Source organism: Dama dama, chromosome 20 (assembly GCF_033118175.1).
Source record: "Dama dama isolate Ldn47 chromosome 20, ASM3311817v1, whole genome shotgun sequence".
Taxonomy (NCBI): domain Eukaryota; kingdom Metazoa; phylum Chordata; class Mammalia; order Artiodactyla; family Cervidae; genus Dama; species Dama dama.
Window position 1 is genome coordinate 104,857,964 of NC_083700.1, and position 26,477 is coordinate 104,884,440.

At 52.3% G+C, this 26,477-nt stretch overlaps 1 protein-coding gene across 2 annotated transcripts in view; it reads left to right on the plus strand.

Annotated features, from left to right (window-relative positions):
- AIRIM (AFG2 interacting ribosome maturation factor) overlaps positions 1–17,986 on the plus strand; it is a 28,312-nt gene extending 10,326 nt beyond the window's left edge. Inside the window, exons 6-7 of one of the 2 annotated variants that reach the window (XR_009689264.1) lie at positions 15,940–16,110; positions 16,653–17,986. The gene's annotated coding sequence lies outside the window, so the exon portion shown is untranslated. Of the gene's footprint in view, positions 1–15,939; positions 16,234–16,652 lie in introns of those variants that run through there. The other variant, XM_061122349.1, reaches the window with a different exon arrangement.
- The last annotated feature ends 8,491 nt before the right edge of the window (positions 17,987–26,477 follow it).

Here is a 26,477-nt window from a genome sequence, read left to right on the forward strand (position 1 = left end):
TAGTCACCTACTAAGTGCATAGGGTTATTGGAAAAGGTCCTGACGCTAGAGAAGATTGAGGAGGGCAGGAGGAGAAGGCGGCGACAGAGAATGAGATGGTTAGATAGCATCACTGACTCAACAGACATGAGTTTGAGCAAACTCCGGGAGATAGTGAAGGAGAGGGAAGCCTGCTGTGCTGCAGCCCATGGAGTGGCAAAAAGTTGGGTAGGACTTAGCGACTGAACAACAAACAACAGAAGTGCATAGCTTTGGGCTTTGCCCTTTTAACATCTTCCTCAACCCTTAACAAGAGATGATACGAGTATGCTTTATGAGATGGCGAGTTCCCCAAGTGGCCACAGCTTACCAGTGGCATTGCCAGTATTCGTACCAGGGTTTTCTTGGTCCTGGTGAAAGGGGTTTCTCCCTTACACACGGCTGTTTCCTCTCGGCCACAGAAGGCAGAAGCACCCCCTGACACTTCCTCAGCTGTGACAAGAGTTGGTTTCCCGAATGCCCAGCTGCGCCCGGGACGTGAGTCCTCCAGACGCAGCCATGAGCGCGGCACTGCGCCCATCTGGCTTGGCAGGGCACACGAGGCTGCCAAGGCTCAGGGCGCTGCAACCTTGCCAGTTACCTCCCTTCTGATCCCAGAGCCAGGAGGGCTGGAGCGTGTCCTGGGGCCGGCTGCCAGAGCCTTACTCTTGTGCCCCGTGTGCCAGGGGCTGGGAGGAGAAGCCAGTCCTTCCAGGCACTCTCCCTCCTCCCCATCGTTCCTGGAAGGCGCCTTCTTGGTTTCTGCCGGGTGCAAAGGAAAGTCGCTTTTCCTGAGGCTGGTACCTGGTACAGCGTAGGAGGGTGCCCCAGAGATTCTGATCCAGCACGTGTGGGCAGGGCCAAGGTAGCTGGATCTTCATCAAGAACCCCCTCGTTTTCTTGCGGGGTCATTCTTGAAGAAATAGCCTTAAGCCTAGGAAAAAAGCAGCGTAGAGAGAGTGAGCTGAGTAGGATGGCCACAAAGATTGCACTGCTCGAGGAAAGAAACCAGCCTTAATAACTTCCTCATAGCGCCGCCTCTTCCCTTTTTGTAGCTGGCCCTCAATTTCAACAGGCACCTCGGCTCTGATCCCCCAACCCCTCTGTGCTGTTTGGAGCAAGGTAGTAGTCACATAAGTACACAACACCTTATCTGCCACATCCGTATTCTTTCACTTGGAAGCATCCCTGCATGCCCAGCACAGAACAAACTGCCGTGACACAAAGATAAGCAAGAGAGACGTACACAGTAGGTCTGCAGATATGTAAGGCCGCTGTGATACGCGCTATCACAAAGATGCGCTGGCGATGCAGTGAATGGAGATGGACCCTTTCTCTGGGCTCTTGTGGGATGCAAGGAAAGTGAGCGTTAAGAATAGGCGATGTTCTCCAGCAACTTAAATTCAGCTTCCCCTTGGTCTGTAACGGAGTGAGTGATGGGGGAGGGAGGGGGCTGACCTGGCCTGTGTGCCATCATATGAAGCAGGGAGCAACATCTTCCCAGTTCAGACGTGTGCAGTACTTCTTAGTTTGCACAGAGAGCCCAGACTAATAAATCCACCACTCAATTGCAATCCCCACAGCGTGTTTATAGGCAGCAGCTGACTTTTATCAGCTCGTTTGTTCTTTCATATAAGCAGAGTTTTATGAGGGTCTCCTGAGCTGGCTCGTAACGCGATGAAACGGCTGCAAAACTCGACCATAAACCCCCAGCACCTGCCAAGCAGAGGATGCTGTTTTCCAGGCACATTTTGTCCAGCTGGCGGCTCTGTCCCCTTGCCCAGTTTGCATTTTTGCACTTGTCTCTTTAAACTTGGGTTTGTTTTTCAGCTCTCTGTGGCCTCTTTTAAAGGCAACTGAAAAATGAGGGGTAGGAAAAAGGAACTAGAAAGTTACGTCTGTGCTAAAAATTACGTCTGGCTTATGTTGCCCTGAAAGCTGGTTTTGATCCCACTGCTGAAATGGAGACCAGGCTTCCCAGCCACACGAACCCCAGGGCTGGGGACTGGCGGACGGTGCCAGCCAAGCCCGTTATTAATACTCTGGTTCTCTTCTGGGCCATTACTGTTTGTGCTTGCCAAAGGCCCCAATCCTCCATTGTCATCTGTAAATTCAAGGAACAGCTCCAGAGGCCGTTTCCCCAGATGGTCTCCAAGCATGACATCTTTTTCCAGTGTTTCTAGAGCTCCCCCAAGACAGGATATTTGGATGCCCTCTTCTCCTCCAAATAAGGCAAGACTTGGCCTCTTTGAGGATGCTGGTTGACTGAGGTGGACTGGGTCCTTGGGAAACTGCCTCCACAGAGCAGGCTGTCTATCTAGAAAATGCCTTGTGGCCCCAGGTTGTGTCCTCAGAATTATTCACCTTTCTGTTTACAGGGTTTTGGTCAGGAGACCAGTAGGCCCAAAGAAGACCCCCAGGGCTGCCCTTCATGTGACCCCATCTCTGACTCACTTTCCCTAGGCCCCCCTTGAGGGCGGCTACCTGGGTGTGTGACCTATGCTTACAAGGGTCCTCCAACTCAGCCTAATGCTCTGCCATCACCCTCTTTAAATTCCTAATAGTTTTTGAATAATAGACAGGACTTTCATTTCACCTGGAGCCCTGCAAATGACATTGCCAGCCCCACTTCACTTCTCTCTGGTCTTACTGCACGGAGCTGCACCAGAGCTTGGACAGATCCCCTTTCTCCTCCCAAGTCCCAGTCTGAGCCTGTGGAGAGCAGGTTCTGTGCCTGTCCATGAGGAATCTGGCCATATTCCACTCCCCAAGGCTCTCATTACCCAGTCTTCTGGTTTCAGCCACTCCCCTGTCTTGTGACAGCATCTTTAAAAGCCCGGAAGAGGCCTCTTCCAAGCCTAACTCATTAAGTGTCGTCACCTACTCCTGGCCCCTCATCACCTTCCAGAAAAGATTTTGGGTTCATGCACACTGCTAGAAGGAAGCTGCCTGCTCTGATGGAGGGACTGAGGCCTCTGATAGAAAAGATGGCTGCTCACCCCCACCCCCGCTTCCCGGAGACAAGATACAGTTCCCTGCCACGAGAAAGGGAACCCACCTTCTTTCTCCAAGCCCAACTGGAATACCATCTACTCCATGGTGTCTTCATATTCTCCTACTCAGAACAACCCTTCACAATCAGCATGTTCCTCATGTCTACCACGTCATTTCTTTTATCCATCCTACGTCTGAACCAGCCCAGTGAGAGGATCAGCACCTCTGGGGATTGAACTGGGTGGCAGAAATGCTGGGGAGGCCTTTGCATCTTCCTGACCTGGAAAAGGTGGACCTACCACGTCTGGGGGCTGGGGTGGAGGTGCGGGGAGTGGGGCTGCTGGTCCTTGGCCAGCCCCTGGTGGCCATGGCCTCTGGTAAAGACACGGTGTCCTGGAAAGATCACGAGCTTTGGCAGAATGCTGGCTCTATCACCTAGGACCCTGGGGCCTTGGCTTTACCTCTCTTTCTGTGAAATAAGGATAACACCTCACCATACTATTATGAAAAAAGAGCGTGCGTGCTAAGTCACTTCAGTCGTGTCTGACTCTTTGCAGCCCTGTGGACCGTAGACCGCCAGGCTCCTCTGTCTGTGGGGATTCTCCAGGGAAGAATACTGGAGTGGGTTGCCATGCCTTCCTCCAGGGGATCTATTGAGCTTATTTCTTCAAAGCACAGAGAAATTAGGCCCAGCACACAGTAGGTTCTTAGTAACTGTCAGTTTTATTCTGACCCCCCTCCACCCTCTGAATGACTTGAGGCCAAGGCCTTTTCTCCTGTTGCATACCAGCTGGGCTGAGGGTATGGTCCCTGGCTACTCTGGCCTGGGAGCTGGGCTGCTGATGGACGTGAAACAGGGCAGGAGTGGACCCCCACCCCAATGACACAGAGCCACAGGCCAGGCGAGGCAAAACATCCTGGCTTCCCAACCCTGCCTGGCTTGGGTTCCCAGACCCACCCGGCATTACCACACCAACGGAAACGGTGGTTGCCGCATGGTGGTTGCTATTCCAGCCAAGCCCCAGGACTGTGGCGACAGCCCTAACTGGGCCCAGCCGCCACATCAAGGACACAGCTCCACCCTCTTTTCTGCACCCCCTCCCACCTCAGGCTTCCCCGCCCTTCTCCTTCCCAGAGAAGCCTGGGCGGGGCCTCCCCCTGGGCCAGGGTCAGCCTCTGGCCCCTGTGGCTGCTGCTTCTGGGGCTGTGTAGTGGAGAAGGTTCTGGACAAGGAGTCGGGACATCTGCCACTCGCCCCAGTGGGCCCTGAGCAGGTGACACAATGTCTCAGGCCCCCAGTGTCTCCATCAAACAAGCGAAAACACAGCAGGGTGGTAGACAAAAGTTTCAACTTCACAAGGATTCTGCTGCAGCAAGAATTAAATGGGCTGGATTTCCTGGGTGGTCCAGTGATTAAGAATCCACCTGCTGGGCTTCCCTGGTGGCTCAGTGATAAAGAATCTGCCTGCCAATGCGGGAGACACAGTCTGATCCCTAATCTGGGAAGATCCCACATGCTGTGGAGCAACTCAGCCCGCGTGCCGCAACCATTGAGCCTACACACTGCAGCTACTGAAGCCCATATGCCCTGGAGCCGGTGCTCCACAGCAAGAGAAGCCACTGCAGTGAGAAGCCCATGCACCGCATCAAAGTGTAGCCCCCGCTCGCTGCAGCTAAGAGAAAGCTAGCAGGCGTCAACAAAGGCCCAGCGAAGCCAAAAATAGTACTTATTTTAAAAAAGAACTCGATGGGCTAATAAACGTTAAAGAAGTTCAAGTCATATACAAATAGAAGTGATGTTCCTCTGAGGAGCAGCAGGGTGTGATGGAAGGAAGAGGAATTTGGGAATCCACCAAGATTATACTGTAATCACTATTTACTGAGCAGTTTCTCCTCTTCAGGTGATTTGACTCCCCAAGGTCACATAGCTGATCTGGGGTTTAATCCTTGAGGAACTCCTGTGTTCCAATTTGCTACATAGCCATCTGAGACAGCCCTGGCCAGTGTCCTTAGACCAGTCAACAAGACCTCTCTGAGCCTCAGTTTCCTGCTCTGTTAAATGAAGACCTCTGTCCCTCTGACGGGCACTGGGAGGAAGTGAGCCCAGGAGTGGAACGGAGCTGGTACAGAGCAGGGCGGGAGGGATGCTGACTGCTCCCCCACACCCCCCAACCCACCCCAGCAGTGGTTCCCAGCAAGTCTTCCAACTCCCCATTGCAGGCAGGGGTTCAGGGGACTGCTCAGTGAGGGAAGTCTGGCTCAGGTGGGAGGTTTGTCATTTCCTGGCGACGCTCGGCAACTCTTGAGAGGCAAGGCCAGTGGATGTGAGCTGCCCAGGGTGGTCTGGGACCAGCCTCATTTATGTCTCTAGTCACTGAAATCTCCATCACGCACCAGGAGTCATGCAAGCACCAGAATTCCACACCACTGCTTGGAGGAAAGTACCCAGTGACAAGCCCCATAGACCTGTTTGTGAGAATAACCAGCACCTCCCTTGTGAGTTGTGGATCCCAGTGCACTAATCCAAGGCTCAGGGTCTGAGGAGGGAGGGCACTTCTTTACAGCCTAGGGCCCCAGTCTAGCACAGTAGGTCCCCTACATAAATTCCCCCTTTCAAGTTGCAAACTTTCAAAGATGTGAACATGTGTTCGCATGCCAGTCACGTAAGTTAGTTCACGTGTCTGTAAGACTGCTGTACTGTAAGATTAAAAATGTTTATTTTGTGTGTCTGTTTTTTATCTGTTTGTGTGAAAAGTATTATAAACCTGTTATAGTACAGTTCTATATAGCCAACTGTGTTAGTTGTGTATGTAGACTAACTTTGTTGGACTTATGAACAAATGGGACTTACAAACATGCTCTCAGAATGGAACTCGTTTGTATGTAGGGGACTTAATGTAGCTTTCTCCATCTAGTTCCCCTTGACCTAGCTGCTGACCCAGAAGGAAACAGGAAAGAGGTGGAGTGGCCATCCTTTAGATTCCGTGTAACTTCAACCAAGCGAGGAATAAGCTGTCTCTCCCTAGGGATTGAGACGACTGGGTCATTTGGGGAGCTTTATAAAGCACTGATGCCTATGCCCACCCCCAGATTCTCATTTAATTGGCTGGGATGTAAGCATTGTAAAAGCACCCTCTCCCATGACTTTAATAGGCAGCGAAGGCAGAGAACAACTGCTTTGATTCGATTCATTCATTGAAGAGCCTTGGTTTTGAGTGTCACCCTGTATCATGCATTGTGCTAAGCTCTGAGTGAACAAGAGTCTGGGTCTGTACCTCATGGGTCCTGTATTCTAGTGGGGAGACAAAATAAGCAAGCGAGCAAGTGGATAATGGCAGGTAGTAATGAGTGCTCTAAGGGACATGGATCAGTAATGCAATGAAAGAAATGGGTATTCTCTGTGGCTTCAGTTCTCGAAGTGGTGTTTGCAGACTCTGAGACCCTGTTGGGATCTGCAAGGTGGAAACATGTTATAACACAGTGGTCCCTTGGTACCCATGGGGGATTGGTTCCAGGACCCATGAGGGCACCAAAATCCACAGGTACTCAAGTCCCTTATATAAAACAGCATATTATTTGAATATAACCTGCTCACATCCTCATGTACACTTCAGATCACCTCTAGATTACTTATAATACCTGATACAGCATAAATGGTATATAAATAGTTGCCAGGGAGACAAATTCAAGTTTTGCTTTTTGGAACTTTCTTAAATTTTTTCCCCCAACTATTTTCAGTCCTCGGTTGGTTAATTTTGCAGATGCAGAACTGTGGATACAGAGGGCTGATGATACTAAGATACTGTTCGCCTTTTCTTCTCATGCTCTCCCCAGTGTGCAACAGAGATTTCAGATACCCTGTGAGTGTGTGATGACCTTCTCACTCTGACAGCTACTGAGGCTATGTGTTCCACTCTTTTAAAACATTCTTGTATTTAATGTCTGTTTTGGCAAATGTTGATAGATACAAGCCATGTGAACACAAACACAAGCTCTTTGGGGTCCTCAAATTTTAAGAATGTAATTGAGTCATCAGCTATTTAAAATCCTAAAATATGATGCTGTTTAAGTGCCACACTTGTTATGCCGGCAAATTTGGAAAATTCAGCAATAGCCACAGGACTGGAAAAGGTCAGTTTTCATTTCAATCCCAAACAAAGGCAATGCCAAAAAATGTTCAAACTACCATACTATTGCACTCATCTCACATGCTAGCAAGGTAATGCTCAGAACCCTTCAAGCTGGGCTTCAACAGTACATGAACCAAGAACTTCCAGATATACGAGCTGGATTTAGAAAAGACAGAGGAACCAGTAATCAAATGCCAACATCCATTGGATCATTGAAAAAGCAAGGGAATTCCAAAAAACATCTACTTCTGCTTCATTGACTCCTTCAAAGCCATTAACCGTGTGGATCACAGCAAACTGTGGAAAAATTACCAGACCACCTTACCTGCCTCTTGAGAAACTTGTATGCAGGTCAAGAAGCAACAGTTAGAACAGGTCATGGAACAATGGACTGGTTCAAAACTGGGAAAGGAGTACATCAAGGCTATACATTGTTACCCTGCTTATTTAACTTATGTGCAGACTACATCATGCAAAGTGCCAGGCTGGATGAATCACAAGTAATCAAGACTGCTATGAGAAATATCAACAACTTCAGATATGCAGATGATACCACAGATGGCAGAAAGTGAAGAGGAACTAAAGAGCCTCTTGATGAAAGTGAAAAAGGAGCATGAAAAGACTTGCTTAAAACTCAATATTCAAAAAAGTAAGATCATGGCATCCAATCCCATCACTTCATGGCTAATAGATGAGGAAAAAGTGGAAACAGTGACAGATTTTATTTTCTTGGGCTCCAAAATCACTGCAGATGTTGACTGCAGCCATGAAATTAAAAGATGCTCATTCCTTAGAAGGAAAGCTATGACAAACCTAGACAGCATATTAAAAAGCAGAGACATCAATTTGCTGACAAAGATCTGTCTAGTCAGAGCTACGGGTTTTCCAGTAGTCATTACAGATGTGAGAGCTGGACCATTAAGAAGGCTGAATGCAGAAGAATTTATGATTTCAAATTGTGGTGTTGGAGAAAACTCTCGAGAGTCCCTTGGACAGCAAGGAGATCAAACCAATCAATCTTAAAGGAAACAGTCCTGAATATTCATTGGAAGGACTGATGATGAAGCTGAAGCTCCAATACTTTGGCCACCTGATGTGAAGAGCTGACTCATTGGAAAAGACCCTGATGCTGGGAAAGATTGAGGGCAGAAGGAGAAGGGGGTGACAGAGAATGAGATGGTTGGATGGCATCACCAACTCGATGGACATGAGTTTGAGCAAGCTCTAGGAGATGGTGAAGGACAGAGAAGCCTGATGTGCTGCAGTTCGTGAGGTTGTAAAGAGTCGGACATGACTTTAGTGACTGGACAACAACAACAATGATGGAGCCATGAGACCAAAAAGTTTGAAAACTGCTGATCCTGTGGACAAGGCTACCAGAGGGTGCTGAGATGTGGGAACCATCTTGATATGTCTGAGAAAGGACAGAAAGGCAAGGGAACTAGGGTGAAGAGAGAAAGGGGTTGTTGGGAGATGAGGCTGGAGGGAGAGAGAGACCAGGCATGCAGGGATCTGGAGGGAGGAATACTTCAGGCAGAGGAGGACCGGGAGGCTGTCCAGGTATGAGATAAAAGATTGAACCAGGATAACAGCCATGGAGATTGAGTGAAGTTAATTCCAGAGAGGGAAGGTGGAGTTAACGGGTGTTATGTTAGTTGTTCAGTAGTGTCTGATTCTTTTGAGACTCTGTGGACTGAAGTCCGCCAGGCTCCTCTGTCCATGGGATTCTCCAGGCAAGAATACTGGAGTGGGTTGGCGTGCCCTCTGCCAGGGGATCTTCCCAACCCAGGGATGGAACCCACATCTCCTGCATCTCCTGCATTGGCTGGTGGGTTCTTTACCACTTGCACCATCTGGGAAGCCCAGAGTCAGCAGGATCTGGTGATAAATCAATGTAGAGCATAGAGAAGGATGGCTCTGGCTTGATGGCCATTCATGAAGGCAGGGGCCACAGGAGCTGGATGAGTTTTAGGGTGGGTGGTGGAGGACAGGGTTGGGGATGTCCCTCTGGCTTCAGCAGAGATGGGTTTGGATGTCACTGGAGGAGTCAGGACTACAGTGACCAAGCTTTGGGAGAGTGTGTGCCGAAAGGAGACAAGGTACCTGAGGAGCTTTGCTGGGGAACCCCAGGCTGCAGGACATGGCCCAAGTTGATGTCAGAGCAAGTCAGGGGAGAACTGAAAGGTCCTGGGGGCCAGGAGCCAAAGAAGAAGACCACTTCAAGAAGGAAGGAAGGTCTGAGCTGTGAAGAGTGCAAAGGCGTCATGTGGGATGAGGCTGGCTGGTAGGAGCTTCTTGGGTTGGGTTGGGAGGAACACTAGTTTGCAGCGGGGCTGAGGGATGAAAAGAGATGATGTGGAAGTGATGCACTTAGAAAGACTTTCAGGAAGGAAAGGAGGAAAGTGGCCTGAAGGAGATGCAGAGGGGGTCTTTTAGGATGGAGGGGACAGGACCTTTTTGTGTAGGCTCGGAGGGGATAGTTCGTGGCACCAAGTCCCTGATGCGGTGGCGAGGCTGGTTCAGGGCCTGGGGAGGGAAGGGCAGAAACAGTCACAGCGAGTTGGGGGGAGGGTGGCGAGTGGAGGGGGGTCATCTGGGTGGCAGGCAGCGGGCAAGGTGGTTTGCGATTAGGTTTGTAAAGGGGCGATTAGGCAGGTGGTGGGTTGGAGAGGGAAGGGCAAGTTTGGACAGCCACCAAGGATGCTGGGTGAGGAAGCTGCTGGGCTCAGCAGCAAGGCTGGGCTTGAGACTTCTCTTCCCTCACCCAGAGTGGACCCAGGGGGCTCAGAAAACACCAAATAGGTTGGCTCTCAGCAGTGATTCCCCTCTAAGAGCTCCTCATGTCTTTCCCCAGATGTTTCCCAATTATTTTCACCATATTGAGGGGAAATAAACAGAAGAGGAGTGGGAATTAACATTCTGACTTGATATGGGGAAAGAGCAGAGAAGCCCTCAAATCACTTCTCAGAGCAGCCAGGATCATAAGGCAGAAATCCTCGTTCCTTGAACCAGACCATCAGGCGGCAGTGACTTGACGGTCCTCCTCCGTTCTCCCTGCCCTCATGGCTCCCTTCCTCCCACCATCAGCCTTGACGCCTCCCTCTCTTCTGCCTCTGGTCCCCCTCCCCTTGCCCTGGCTCCAGCATCTCAATCCCCAACATGGTAGCACTGTCCAGGCCTCTCATGAGTCTGTCCTTGCCCCTCCTTCCTGACTGCTGGGACTACTGCCGGCCTCTGCCTCCAGCCTCTCCTTCCAGTCCACCCTCGCCAAGAGGCTTGTTCTAGAATATGCATAAATCTAACCAAAGATTCCCAGGGTGTCTAGGTAGAGACCCAGACTCTTCAGCACAGTGTTCCAGGCCCATCATTGGCCCACCAACCCCACTTCATCTCCCAGAGCTCCTTGGGTCTCCTCTGCCCCCATGCTTTTGTTTGAGGGGGTTCTCCTGAGGGGGAAGCCCTGTTCCCTTCTTCCGCATTTCAGGGCTCAGCTGAAACATCACCTCCTCCGTAAAGTCGGCGTTGACCACCTAGGCTGAGTCTCCTCCCTCATCTAAGTCCCTGTAGTTCCTTGCACTCCAGTAGCATGGCCCCTCCCAAGTGTGATAGCAGGCTGTTCTTACATCCGTCTCCTTCCTCTGGACTGTGAGCTCCTCCAGGACAGGGGCCAGGGTGGATCCTCTATTATGTTCCAGCAAGGAACAGAGCTTGGAGCCTCGTGGGCGTCGAAATGAATGAATGAGTCAATATTCTCCTGGATCTTGTGTCATCAGTGTGGGAACCACTGCTCTAGTTATCTCTATTTTTCTTAATGTGTCATTCAGTTTTATACAACAAAATGCACAAAGATTCACAGACCCAGGAGGTGGGCTTTGCAGAGCATGTGGAAAAGGATTCTTGGCAGCCTGCACAGGGGACCACCAGCTCCTGGCTTCCCGATGTGCCTGCAGAAGCTCTCCATGAGGCCATTCACCAGGAGCCCTGCCAGCTGGGTCTCTGGACAACCTGGGGCCGAGAAGCACTGATGGCTGGGAAGCTGGAAAGAGGTAGCCATCTCTCATCAACTCAGGCTGGCCCATGGCTGCCCTGCCCAGAGGCATTTCACTGCGTGAAATGAATCCTGCTCTAAGAGGCCCTGGCTCCCCGCGTCTGCGTGACAGCCCGGACGGTTAAGATGGTTGTGCATAGTCACATCTGCAGGTAATTTCTGCATCCATCTGCATTGGAACAGATCTCATTCAATTAATGAGAACAACACCCACTGTCCCAGCACCATCTCTTGGGCAGGAGGGGCCCTCGTATCCCCGGACAGCACATTGCTCAGGCTGTCGGAACCCACACTCTTCTAGCGGGTTCTGATTGCCTTAAGAGTAACCATGAGGTCAGCGGGCATGCTTGTTATGGGCGGCCTGGCCTCCAGCCGCCTGGGTGCGTGCACAAGGAGCCCTGAGGCCGTGCTGCCTGACATTTGCAATCGTTTAATGGGAATAAGTTCCATCTCTGAGCTCTGCTCAGCCTTTCATTCAGCAGCCAAACTGTCCACCCTGGACAGGACATAAATCCTGTTGGCAAGTCACTGGGCCAGCTCTCCTCCTTGAGTTGCTTCTTCCCTGTAGCTTGCCAGGGGCAGCTGTTTGCACCCCAATTTTGGAAAGACCCCAGGAAACTGATGGGGTGCAGGGGAGGAGACCACTGCAGTAGGAGCCAAATTCCAGAGGACTAGTCCAGGTTGGGTGAGTTACTTAACTCTCTGAGCTTTGGTTTCTCATTTGTCAAAATGGGATGATACTTACTTCTCTTAATTATTCTAAGAATTAAAGGCCTTGACTATACCAGACACCCTATAGATACACAGAAAAGTGCTTCTTTCCCTCTCTGAACTAGCTGTGTGAACTTGGGTTACTATACGTAACCCCTGGGCTTCGCTTTTCTCATATGTAACATAAGACTATGATAGAGCCCATTTCATATGACCGCTGTGAGGACTAAATGATGTAACCTATGCAAAGTGATCAGAAAGGGGCCTGGCATGTGGCAATCGGTAGCTGTCAGCTGCCATTGTTTTTACTTCTTTGTAGGACATAGTTATAGGGGAAAGGTCTGGTCAATACATCATTTAGGGTGCTTTGGAGGTTAATCCTCTTCTTGGTGGAGTCTGAGCCACATTGCAGTTTGGGAGGAGAAACAACGAGTGGGAGGGCTGAGTTCCAGACCGACCAAATGTCCTCTTCGTTTAATGAATATTTATGGAGGTACTACTATGTGCCAAGCACTGGGCTAAAAATATAGTGTTGATAGGAACACCTATACAGGTTTCTGTCATTTGTGTGGTCTGGTGATTTTCTCTTTACTGGGTTATTCATTAAAAAAAAAAAAAAATCATCAGTGAAAGGGAAGAGGTTCCTTGACACCACCCTAGCTGAGTTTCTGGGGGTATTTCAAGGGACTTGGGTCAAGGGTGACTACTTTCTAGGATCTTCCTCTGTTTATGCCTTCCTCTTTTTCTAGTGGTAGCTGAGAATCTTTTCCTCCAGGAAGTCTGTCCTAATTCCCCTCTGGACTGGATCACGTGGCCTGTCCTTAGCTCCTGACTCTTTGTCTATCATATCTTGAAGTTGCCCAGTTCTTTGTCCATGACTGAGAAGGTCATGCCCTATGTCTCTTGCTTTCTGCTCTTCTCCAGAATCTAGTGGGTGCCCGGTGTGGAACAGATGCTGGACAGATAATTGTCAAACAGAAGGGTGAGGCATGGACTTTGGGCCTGTGGCCAGGTGTAAGACTGGGGCCTCTAAGAGGTAACCTATCTCCACTTTGGACAGCTCCTTGGCCTCCCCTTGGCCCTAGAATGTCTCCAGGGCCAGTGATTTCACTGTCTTCCTGTGGTTCCCTTTCCAGATGCTAAGTCCTGTTGACCAGGAGGTTCTGCTCCATGTCTGCCTAAATCTCTAGGAATAACTTAAGCCTGTTGTCCCAGAGCCAGGCAGCTCAGGAGGCAGACGAGTGTCCTCCCCGAATGCCTCTCCTTGCTCCCCGAAGGATAAGACTACTGCATGAGGGACCAGAACAGGAAAGCGAATGGGGATGGGAGTTGGAAACAGGACTGACAAATGTCAAGCACGTGTTCCTGAGGAAATAGAATGTAGTTGTGAGCAGGGCTTGGCAGCGGGGGCTTGCATCTGACCAGAATCTTAAGAGCTTTCCTGGCGGAGAGGGGCTGGCAACCAAGAGGGGTGAGCTCTCACCATTTGGGGTGTGGAGCATCAGAGATCATGGAACACCTGCCCTGGGTGGTGTCTCCCAGGGCGTCTGGGCGGGCGTCTCCAGAGACTCAGGTTTTCCCTGGCGTGGACCGGGACAATTTGCCACCACCCAGCAGTCCATTGAGAAGGTGCCTACAGCAGGGGTAACTCTGCAAGAAGGAAGGGGCTCATTCTCAGTCCATGCTTGGGTGCATGCTAAGTTGCCTCAGTAGTGTCTGATTCTTTGTGACCCCAGGGACTGTAGCCTGCCAGGCTCCTCTGTCCATGGGATTCTCTAGATAAGAATACTGGAGTAGGTTGCCATGCCCTCCTCCAGGGAATCTTCTCAATCCAGGGATCGAACCCATGTCTTTTATGTCTCCTACAGTGGCAGGTGGGTTCTTTACCACTAGCGCTGCCTGGGAAGCCCCATTCTCAGTCCAGGTCAGTCCCAAAGGCAGAGGCACCCCCAGCAGGACCTCAGACCGGTCACTGTGTCCTCTCCTCTCTGCCCTCACCCTGGTGTTCACTGTCACCTCTGCTGCACAGGTCTCACGCAGCTCAGAGGGATGAAGCAAAAACCTCACAAGGGCCCAGGGAATACCAACCTGCACCCTCCTTCCTGCCTCTTCACATTCAGAAAGGCTGTTTTCCATCTCTCTCTGGTTTTCCCAAAGTCACACTGGTTACTCCAGCGGAGGGTGGAGGGACAGCTCTGGGCCAGGAGGCAGGTGACTTGCAGACAGTTTCCAGCGTTCTGTGACCCTGGGCCAGTCTCTTCTGTCTGGACCTTGAGTTATTTCCCTGCACAGAGTGGCCAAGGGCAAGGATATTTAAATGCTTTTGGTTTGTTACAGTAACAGACACTTGGGTATTTTGGCAAAAAATCTGAGTTGGAATATCAATGTATAAAGCACATAAAAGCAAAACTGTCTAGTTGGAGTGGGGGAGGGTCTGGGGTCCCATCTGCTCAGCCTCCCTCAAACCCAAGACTGAAAGCCACAGGACCACGTGACCTCTAAGAGACTTATTGCCCTCGAGTTCAACTGGGGCTCCTAAGTGGGTTAGGACTGGGAGGTATAAGGGCAGCGCTGTCGACTAGAAAGGTGTTGACAACTAGTTCAACTGCAGAGATGGGGGAGGCTAGGCTCGTTGTGCTTTGATCACAAAATAGAAGTAGCTTTCTGCGATGGTCCCAGCTCCAGCTAATGGAGCACTAGAACAACCCGCCTTCGTCCTGAAGCTAGGCATAGAAGGAGATGAGTCCCCAGGCTTTCCTCCGGAGGGGCTGAAGACATGCTGCCTGGAGTCAGGAGATCAATTTGATGGCCTCATAGGGGCTGGCACCTTGTGTAGACAGAGCAGGTGTGGGGGAGAGCTCAGAGAACGAGTTCTCCTACCAAGAAGTGACTCGAGTGCTCAGGCCAGCCTTGCCCTCTCCAGGGGGATTGACTTTGAGACACCCGACCAGACCCTGCCTCCAGCCTCTGCTCCGGAAACCCCCTCATTCCACCGTGTCTGCTTAATCCCTGTTCACAGCAGGCTGACCTCCCGCCTCCGTGGCCTCACACTGCGCCTGCCCCAGAGTCTCGCAGGCCTCCTTCGAAAAATAAATAAATACTTTCTCCATTATCCCATTAACAGCTTCACAGGTTTTTCTGCTATTAGTTCCCAACTCCGGTGAAAGTGGAAACACGTGTCCTGAAGAACCTCGCTTGCCTACCAGCCGCTATGGGGCTGGTGCTAAACTCCAGGTGCGAGCTGTGCCCGTCCACCTGCAGCTGCCCACTGCAGAGAGGTGGGGTCAGAACCGGCTCTGTTCCTCCACCCTTGAGTTCTGCCAACCTCAGTATATAGCAGCCACCGCCCTCAACACACACACACACCAGATATGCCGCAGCTTTTGTGCACTGCTCCTCGGAGGCTGTGCATCTTCAAACAAAGCTCTCTACCTCTCTGGACCTCAGGTTCTTTTTTTCTTTTTGTTTATATTTATTTATTTATCTGGCTGCAGCACATGGGACCTTCAATCTTCACTTCGGCCTGCGGAAACTTTAGTTGCTGCGTGTGGGGTCTAGTTCCCTGATCAGGAATCAAACTGGCCCCCCTGCACTGAAAGCTCGGAGTCTTAGCCACCAGACTATTAGGGAAGTCCCAGATCCTTTTTTCAAAGGGAGCCTATAATTCCTGGCTTGCAAGATTGGAGGACCAAAATAATCTGAGAGAAAAAATGAAGTGAAAGTCACTCAGTTGTGTCCGACTCTTTGCGACCCCATGGACTACACAGTCCATGGAATTCTCCAGGCCAGAATACTGGAGTAGGTAGCTTTTCCCTTCTCCAGGGGATCTTCCCAACCCAGGGATTGAAGCCAGGTCTCCCACATTGCAGACAGATTCTTTACCAGCTGAGCCACCAGGGAAGACCCCTGAGAGAACAAGGGACGGTCTTTTTTTTTTTTTTTTTTTTTTTAAGGGACGGTCTTAAAAGTCACAGAGTACTTTACCAGTTGGTAGGGTGTTTGGGAAATATTTTACTTTTCTGACCTTTGCTCCTACAGGTTTAAAAGAGGAAGTGGCCAGGCCTTCCCTATAACTGAAGATGGGCTTTTGGTAGCTCAGACTGTCTGACTTTGGCTCATCTACCTTCCCTATGTGCACACCTCAGTCTACTTCCTGTGGCCAGAGCTCTCTGAGAAGATTCTAGGATGCCGGATCACCAGCTCCTCAAGGTGGGGCAGGGAGCTGCCCGGAGGCCTCATCAAACACCCCCACAATGCCCAGGACGGGCCCTGGTCCAGAGCAGAGTCAGGCTGGGAGCTGGGGCTGTGCTTGTCTCTTTATTCTATCTTTTGGCCCCTTTCTCTCCTCTTCTGCCTGTGGCCCCAGGGGAGGGGGCCCAGGAGAGGTCAGGCCAGCCCTTCAACCCAGGTGTGCAAGAGTGTGAGCTGTTTCTGGCTGCCCACTGGGCACAAAGCTGCCCTGTTCATCTGGGCAGAGCTTGTCAGCAGCTGGCATCTGTCTGCAACGCCTGTGAGGTCACTGCTCTGCCTTCCTGTTTCTAATAAACTAGGACTAAGTCTGGCTCAAGTCATCTCGGAAACCCTCTGTCCCTTGGCTTCCACTCTAGTGCCCCTCCCAATCCCTCCCAGTACCCCAGTCCTGCTTCATGTCTCTCTTTTTCTTTTTTTTAATATTTATTTATTTACTTGGCTGCACTGGGTCTTAGCTGTGGCACATGGGCTCTTTTTCTTCTTTCTTTTTTTTGTTGCAGAATGTGGGATCTAGTTCCCTGACCAGGAATCGAACCCGGGCTGCCTGCATTGGGAGCATGGAGCTTTAACCGCTGGACCACAAGGGAAGTGTCCTGCTTCACTTCTCTTGTCTTTGAGCTTTGTGAGACAGGGAGGATGTCTTGTGATCCCTAGGTGAGCAGTGTTGCCCAGGCCTTGGAGTTAGCCATGCTCCATCCATGAATTGAGGCTCTCTTCTTAATGAGCTGTTTAGCCTTAGACAAAGGCCCTGACTTCTCTGTACCTCTGATTTTCTCATCTTTAAAGTGCAGGCAGCACATTGGTTTGCTGTGAGGATCTAGTGAGATGATGCATTAACGGAGTACCTGTCACTTTGCAAGCCCTCTGAGGAATACGCTGTTAGTTACTTTCTCCCATTCCTGCAACTCAGCACCAGGCCTGGGGGAGTGAGCAAATGTCCTGTCCCAGGCCCCAGGTCCCCAACTCCCTGGCCCCTCCTGATTCCTGGCCAGGTGAGAGATGCTGTCAGCTCTGCCAGGTGTGGTTCCCTTGCCCCAGAAAGGTTTCCAGACACCAGGGAGCAGTGGGATGACTATGCCCAGGAAGCCTCACGACCACAGCCTCTCTCGGCAGACAGGACCCTGAGGCTCATTCCTGGACAGGCAGCTGGATATACCCACCTACACCACTGATCTTGGCCTCAACGTCCTGTCTGATGAGCTGGCGCACCTTACCAGTGCCCTGCTCCTCACTGTGGGTCCGGCCACCGGTATGGCAGCTCCTGGCCTTCCTTTCCCTGCCCATCAGAAGAAGTCCCTTCTCGTCCATCAGCCAGCCACTCTTGCCCCCTCGGTTCCTCCAAAAGTTGCAGGATGAGATTGGACCAGGGCATTCTGTCACTTCTGAACTGCTGAGCCCCTCTCCACGTCACCCTTGGAGCAGGTGAAGTGAGGCTGGGAACTGGCTGAGGGCCACCTGTAACCTGCTGTCTCTTGTCTTGGCCAATGCTGGTCCTCAAGGGAGCAGGTGAGGGCTGAATCTTATCACCCCCGGATCCTGGGCTCTGTGGTCAGGGCCTGGGGGCCTTTGGGGAGGGTCTTGGGGCCAGCTAAATACTTTGGCCTCAGGTTCCATGCAAGCCAGGATGGGGGCGGGCAGGCCCAGCCCCCTCTTGCCAGACACTGGTGGGGGGCTGGGCTTGGCCTTGTGGGGGAGCTGGCCTGAACATAGCAGAAGCAGGGGCTGGGCCGCCTGACCTCCTGTGAGCCCAGAGGCTACAATTCCTGAGCTCCTCTCCCCTCTGAGCAGCTCTGCTGGGAAAGCTGGCAGGTCTGGGTCAAGGGGAGGGAGTCTGGTATGGACCATATTCAGGGGCGGATTAGCTGGGGGAGCTGCTCCCACCAGCAGGGAGGGGAGAGATAAAGCCTGGGAGCTGGAGGAGGGGGGCTCAGCACGGAGACATTCCCTCCCCTGACCCCAGGCCCGTGCAGAGCTGTGTCTGTGTTGGGGGAGGGGGCTGCCCCCTTTCCCAGGGTACTGGCCGGCCCTGGAGCCCAGCACTTTCTCAGGCCCTTTATTAAATTTCTCAGGAGCAAGAGGGGAGGTTATCCCTCCCCTTCTTCCCCAGGCTCCCCTCCTTTTGTCTCCCTCCCCAGGAGGGTCGGAAAGGAGCTTTTCTCATTATTGTGGTTATTAAAAAATAAATGAGCCAGGGACAGAGACACACACACAGAGACAGAGACAGAGAGACTGAGAGACAGGCAAGCAAAGAGAGACAAAGAAAAGACAGACTGATCGAAGAGGGAGCTGGGAAGACAGAGACAGAAGGAGGTTGGCACAGAGACCTTGAGAGCCTGGGAGAAATAGATGGAGAGATCAGGGCTGCTGGGTGTAGGAGGCAGAACGGAGGCTTTGGAACTTTCAGCTGCATTTCATGTCTCACCTGTACACAGCTGTGTGGCCTGGGGCAAGCTTCTTTACCTCGCTGGGCCTCACTTATCTCATCTGCAAAATGGAAATAATAACTTAGTTTGTAGCATCACCTTGAAGCATAGAAATAACATCTGTCCAAAGCTGAGTGCAAAGCCTAGAACTTAATGGGTGCTCAAAACACAGCCTTATATATATTACTTGTTCTGTGTGTATGTATGGGCTGCGGGACAATGGCAGAGAACTAGGTGGTGCCCGGGGAAGCGCCCAAGGTCCATGGGGTAGGACTGGGAGTGTTAGAACGCCTCACCCAGGGAATGACTGTTCAGGGGTCCGGTACCCACTCCTTGCTCCTCACCTCACTCCTCTGAGCCAGTTCTTGATTCTTAAGCAGGAAGGAAACTGGAATCGGAGACCGTCCATCTCAGAGTGTTTTCCTTTCTCTACCAAATGAAAAGCTCTGGAAGCAAACAGACCTGGCATCGAATTCCAGAAATTTACTATTAAGTTTTTTAAGGGCAAAGAGCTAATAATGTTTAGGTTTTTTTTTTTTTTAAAATTGACTTATAAAATTCTCTTATAAAACCCACTCACTTTGAGTGTACAACTCAATGATCTTTAAGTAAATGTACAGGGTTGTGCTACCATCACCCCAGTCCAATTTTAGAACATTTCCTTCACCCCCAAATTATCCTTCATGCCTATGTAAGTCTCTTTGAACTCCAGGCACCTACTAATCTATTTTCTCTCTCTATGGATTTGCCTTTTCTGGATATTTCCTATGAACAGAATCATATAGTGGCTGATCTTTGGTGTCTGACTTCTCTCACTTAGCATCGTGTTTTGAGATGCATCTGTGTCGAAAGAGGTAGCAGGCCTTCACCCTCTTTTAACTGCTGTGTAGTTTTCTGTTTACGGGTACACCCTGTATTGTCCATTCATCCACCAGGTGATGGACACTTGGGTTGTTGATAGGGTATTTTAAGGGTTAAATAAAATAGTGTACGTAAAGTGACTAGATCAATGAATAGCAGATCATTTTAAATAGATTAAGAGGAGAGAGAGAGAGAGATTTCCTTGAAGGCTTACCCAGCAGCAGTCAGAGGCAGGAGCTTTTTGTAGTAACTTATTCTCACTTCACCACCCTGGAGTTATCCTCTCTGCTTTAGGGAGAAGAAAACCACCCCTTGGAGGACTGTCTGTGGTCACACCCAGTAAGTGCAGAGCTGGGACTGTGTGAACCCGGGCTGAGGGCCCCAGCCGGGCAGCAGCCACTCCACAGTCCAGGACCTGCCCTTGGGCCCCCCAGGGAGCACAGGGCAGGGCTGGGATTCCCGCCAGCCCTAGCTCTCAGCGCCCAGCGTTTACTCCACCCACGGTGGCCTGCTGGTGCCTAACCTACAAATCCCTGCCCCCCACCCCACCCCCGTGTCTCCTGTCTCCTCTCCGTCCCTGCAGAGTCTCCAAGCATGGCCCATCTGCTGTGTTGGACACTGCTTCACCATCTACTTTAATCTTCCACAACCCTTGAGCATTGGTGTGAAGGCTCAGAGAGGTTCGGAAACTTGTCCAAGATCACACAGTCTGTGTGCAAGTGGTGGAACCCAGATTCCAGTGTCTCCATCTGTTTGATTCCAAGGCCATTCTCTCTCTCTCTCTCTCCTTCTGCTCCCCTCCCTTGCAGAGGCTGGAGCTCCACATCTGGCTCCCAAATGACCAACCCCCCCAGGAGGGAAGGCAAAGGCCTGGGGACCCCACTGCAGGGAAGTGGGGAGGGCAGGGGTGGGCAGAGGGACAGAGCTGGCCTTCTTCCCTCCAACTCGGCTCAGAGGCCCTGTCTAGGGTGCCCGGGAGCTGAGCTGCCCTCTTCTGTCCTCCTAGCTTCTTTTGGGAGGCAATGTGCTTCTCATTAGGCTGGTGTTGGGTTTTGCAAACCGCACGGTCTAATTGTGAAGCGTTGGGGGTGTGAGTAAGTGTGCATCTCGTGTGAGAAGAGCAGTCAGGCCTCTCCCACCTCTTGCAGAGGGGGGCTTCCAACGCACTGGACACAGCTGTGCCCCAGCCCTCATGGAACGCCAGCCCAGAGGGGCACGGAAGGGGCTTCCTGAGAGAAAACCTTTTGAGCAGGGGCCGATGAGGGCGAGACCAGGCCCACAGTCTTCTCTGCATCCACTGGGTGGTGGAAGAGACAACCAGCTCCAGGCTCCTCTAGTTACCTCCCCTCTGATTAGGGCTCCCCCAGGGCAGGGCTGGGCCCCCTCAGGACAGTCTCCCAGCCCTGGGGCTCCCTCCGCTGCCTGTGCCCACACCCAGCAGGAGGGAAGCAAAGGGGCTGCACCCCCGCCCTGTTCCGCAATGCAGGGCTCACAGTGGAGAAGCTGGGTAATGAGCATGTAACTGAGTCAGGCCCACGGGAGCCTCCGAAGGCTCCAGTTTCCTCCCCACCCAGCGGGTCTGTCTGGGTGATGGCAAAAGGGCCGTGGACGCCGCCTTCTTAAACGTTCCGAAATCTCTGTGAGTGTGAGCCAGGCCCCCCTTCCCTGCCCACCCCCCACTGCCGGGGGACCGGGCAGACTGTGACTGTTCTGCTTCCCGAGCTCCCGTCCCTTCCCACAGCACACACACGCCTGTCCCAGCCTCATGAGCACATGGAGATCCACTGAGACCCTCAGTCCCAATTCCTGCCATGCGCACACGCAGATGTGCGCTCACAGACGCTATCCCCGGGACACACAGATGTCTGCACCTCCGTCACACACACGGACACACACCCAGATCCCCTGTGTAGGCGCTTAGAGTCACTTACTCACTCAAACACACTTCTGGGACATACATTCAGGCATGTGCACGTCCATAGGCACACTTGCAGCTACACACACTGCCATCTGTTTGCAGACACACGCAGGCATGTCCTCATTCTCAGGTTAGGATTTCATGCAAGGAACGCTAGAATTCTAGCCTTGGAAGGGCCCTTGAAAATGCACTTGCCCAGCGCGCCCACCCCTACCCTACAGGCCCTCCCCAGCGGCTACAGTATCACCCATGGAGAGACCCAGCTCTTCCTATAGGCTCCAAGGTCAAGGGGTTCTCATGACATCTGAAGTGTGGTCCTTTGGGAATCACTTCCGGCAACTCAAAACCTCAGGTGCTGAAGCCCGGAAGCTTGCTCTCAAAAGGAAGGGGTTTCTAGTGGGAGGTGGGCGGGGAGGAGGATTCACAGGGGGCCTTGCCAAAGAGAAGCATTGGTTTGGATTAGGGAGGACACCTTGTCCCATCCAAGCTGAGAACATCGGGCTTGTTTGTTTGCTTGGACCAAAGGCGGAGGAGGAGGAGCAAGCAGCCCCTGTCTTATGATGCTGTCAGCAGACACGGCAAGTGTGGGGTGGGGACCAGGCAGGGGCAGGTCAGCAAACCAGAGCTGGATGGCTGGTGTGGCCCACCCCTAGTCTGGGCAGGATGGCTAGGAGGGGAGAGGCAGGGTACGGGCTTTGAGGGAGTGGGAGGGAATGGACCAGGGTGTCTAAAGGAAGAGAGGCCCCACCTGTCCGAGGCCAGAGGGACCGGAACGAGCACCTTACGAGTGATCTGGAATAAGACTCACCTTGACTGGGGCCCGAGACCTGAGTCCCACGTCACCCGACTTTCTGACTTGGTGTGCGTGCTCAGTTGTGTCCGGCTTTTTGTGAACCCATGGACTATAGCCCGCAAGGCTCCTCTGTCCATGGAGTTTTCTGGGCAAGAATACTGAAGTGGGTTGTCATTTCCTCCTCCAGGGGAATCTTCCCGACCCAGGGGATGACCCGAGTCTCTTGCATCTCCTTCAGGATCTCTTCAGGCAGGCAGGATCTTTACTGCTTGTGCCACCTGGATAGACACCTCTGCTCCATTCATTACTCCCCTCCGTTCCTGGGTTAGAGCCTTCCTTTGGGCTCATCCCATGGCTCCTAGGCTGCAACTTATCTCTCTGTATTGTAACCAATTACCTGCCTCCCTCACTAAATGGTGATCTTATTTTATGTTATTCATTCATTCATTTGTTATTAGCTGCATAACGTGGAGTCCTTCATTTTCTTCTCTAGAAGATGGATAATGACAGCATCCTCCTCAGGATTGCTAAGGTCGAATGAGTTATTATATATGTAAAGTTCACACATCACCTGGCACAGAGTAAGTGCCATGTGCGTGCTAAGTCACTTCAGTCGTGTCCGACTCTTTGTGACCCCATGAACTGTAGCCCACCAGGCTTCCCTGTCCATGGGAGTTTCCCAGCAAGAATACTGGAGGGGGTTGCCATTTCCTTCTCCAAGTGCCATGTAAATCCAGCTTAAAAAGATGTAGAGCTACACACCAGACATTGCGGCTGGGGACACAGCAGTGAGTAAGGTGGACACAGAGCTCAGTCAAAACTTGGCCATCTTAATCAAGTAGTCACAATGATGTTGAAGGGGAAGGCGGGCTCTTAGGGGAGCCCAAGTCACTAACCTGGGTCCTAACCTGGGCAGAGGGTTGGAGAGGGGTCTCCTGAGGCAGGGACATTCAAGGAGAGACCTGAAGCGTGAGGGGGAGTAGTCAGGTAAAGAGCCGAAGAAGGGTGTTGCAAGCAGAGGGAAAAGCTGTGCAAAGGCCTGGAGGCAGGATGTCTAGATTGTAGTTACAAACTCCAGGGTTTCCTCCCAAGCCTGGCCCAGGGTAAACCCTTGGTTGTTATTTGTTGAACGGAGCGCTGATCTTTTTCTAGCTCCTGGAGTGGACACTCACACTTCATTCCATGGAATCTTTGTGGCAGCCTTGCAAGGTACCCCATTTCACAGAGAGACAATGAGGCCCAGCGGTTTCAGTGATGTGATCAGTGGCCCAAGTCACGCAGTTGAGTGGTGACTCAGTGACAGACTCAGGATGCTTTATCTTTCAGGGGGCTTTGGCAGGTCAGGGGGATGTTTCTCTGCTGCTACTGCAGAGGATCCCTGAACAAAAACCCAGGCATGAATAGGCAGGCTGGGGGCAGGCCTCCAAGGCCCTCGTTGCTGAGCTGTAGCCCCTGGGGCCTGAGATAAAAATGCCTGGAGCCCAAATTTCTGCCCACCTTTGTCCATCCTGAGCCTGTGGTCTGACTCTCTCGCATACCCAGCCTGTCGATGGTATGACCTGGAGACCCTGGCTCGGGGGCCCACCCCTCCCATCTCTCCTTCCCTGGAATTCCTGGGTGCTGCATCTGGCTCCTGTCAGAATGAGGCCTCTGGGCCTCCGCTCCCTGGGCAGTGCTCAGGAACTTGTGTCTGTAGCTGCAGCAGATGTGAGCCTGGGAAGGAGCCATCGTGAGGGGTGAGGGTGAGGCCTGCCAGGACACCGCATGTGCCCTTCTCCAAGCCCCTGCCTGCCCGCACCAGGCCTGCTGCACTTTTCTTATCAGACCCTTAAACAGACACGGCTGGGCACAGGCAAGACAGAGTGTCTTCCTTTGGAGAGCTCAAGTCCTGGAGGAGGCCTTGCCTGTGCGGTGTTGGGGAGCAGGGGCCAGGCCCAAGGACTGCAGGGCCAGGGAGCCAAGGTACCGGCTTGTCTGAGGGCTGCTCAATCCTGGCTGATGGCCCTCAGCCCCATGCCTGGCCAACTGTCAGCCTGTTTCCAAATTAAAAATGCTTATTCTGTAGGGTTCCAGGTTTCTGACCCCAGAAAAAATACCAAGCTCCCTACACAGATAAGAAAACCGAGGCCCTGTGGATGTTAGGAGGGACCAGGGGCAGATCTCTCTTCCCATCTTCCTGGGGCAGAGGAAGGGAGGCCCATCTGTCTGTCCTTCCACGCATCCATCCTCAAGCCACTCTCAACCCCCGACCCCTCTAAATGCTCCCCGGAGCCTGTCCCCAGCCACCCCCTTCCAGGGAATGTGATGAAAGCCCTATTTATTATACTTCAGCTCGGACAGTTGTTTCAGATGGTTCCAATTCGTTAGCCTGCTCACACATCTGTTCCTGGTTGAAGTCAGAGAAGAGAAAGAAAAAAGGAAAACTCGACGTGTTTCACACACACTCACTCAAATGCACATGGACTGGCATTACCCCCTGCCCCCTGCCACCACAGCAGACCTTCACAATCCACCTCGGCTTCCCTGCCATACTCACATCCCACTCACTTCCACTCCCCTGCTCACACTGGCCCGGCTTCCACAGCTGTGCTCACATTCAACATACCCAGTTGACACACACACCCCAGTGTGCACACTCATGCCTACACAGCCCTGCACCTGCCCCTTGTCCACCCCCCCCCTCCCCGCCACAGGTCCTGCGCTGTCTGCACACCTCCCAGGTCAAAGGTAAGCCTCACAGCACCGGAGTGGGGGCCCCGGATGGAGTCTCGGCTTCCAGTCTAGGTGCTGACTCTCTGAGTCCAGAGTCTATGCCTGTCCTCTGGGCCTCAGTTCCCTTGTTTACAGAAGGACGTTGTCTGCTTCCTAACCTCAAGGGCTATCATGCTGGTTCGGATTTTGCACATGAGCACCCAGCCTGATGCCAGGCAGTGAGCTGGGGCTCCCAGATCAGAACACGGGTCCTTGTTACTGAGTCTGCTTCCGTCTTCCCTCCACACACGTGCTCCCACACACTGATCTGCTCCTATGCTGAGTGCGCAGGTATGGGGTGGGATGGAAAGATTTCCAGGGTCCCTGGGAACCTTGAGGTCCTGCGATTCTTGACACTCGGCCTCCACATGTATACAGCTGCATGTGCCTGAGTGCTCAGCAACCCAGGACAACACACACACACACACACACACACACACACACGTGCAGGGGTAAACAAAAGCATGTGTGCTCAGAAGCAAAACCTCCCCCATACACAATCCTTAACACACCCACCCTTCCCTACACACTCACAGGCACCCCCACCCTCTCCGCAGGGCACAATTCCCTTCTCAACTGATTCACACATTCACACCCAGCTCGGCACACTGGTGGAAGAGCCAGGATCAGCTGGGAAGGGGCAGGTCTGGGTTCCTAGGGCCAAGGCTGGACATCTGGGGTGGAGGCTGAGGGAGGAAGTCAATCTCTCCTGCTTCTGGGCAGGCTGGGGGCCCTATTGCAGGGGGAGGGGAGCAGAGCCCCACCCAACTCTAGGGACCTAGGGTGGGCAGGGCGGGGAGATGTGTGGCAATGCTGGGCTGCAACTAAGACCCCCCAACACACTCAAATGCTGAGCTGGCTGCTCTGGGCTCATTGAGGTCTAACAAGGAAGACCCTTTTTCCCACCTGCTATGGGGTCTGGGTTGGGTCAGCAAGTGACTGTGGTTCACAGCTGGAGGGCCAGCTTGTGGAAAGTGGAGGGAGGCAGGGTGGGCCTTGGAGACCCCCTTTCTTGCTCTCTGGTCGTCAGAGCTCTTCTGCCTCACAGCAGTCCACCCCATGTCTACCCCTCTGTGGGGCCCAAGGGATCTGGTGGAGGGGTCAGCTAAGCCCACCGGACCGCTGGTCTGGTCTGGCTGAGCTGTGATGGAAGCCACGTGTAGTTGGTGGGAAGTGGGATAGATGGGAAGGCAGAGAGAAAGGGGTTCTTATTTCCAAGTTCATGGCCCAGATCTGGGGGTTGGGGTTGGTGAACAGGAGCTGCCAATCAGGGGACCATTTGGGCAGAGGAGTCATCATCCTGATCTTTCATCCCATCCCCTGCCATCTTCCTTTCACCTGGGGCTGCTTGAGAGTTCCTTCAGAGGTTGGGGAACTCCAGAGGGGCTCCTCCCTTGCCCCTCACCAAGAAATTACATCAGGTGGGAGGAGAGAGTAAGAAGTAAATATTTATTGAGTCCCTACTGTATGCCAGGCCTTGCCTGAGGGGAATGCATGTATTAGTCTGTATGTACCAGAAAGTAACTCCACAAGGGTAGATCTTTATCTTAGTTTTGTTCAGTGTTACAATCCTAGTGTC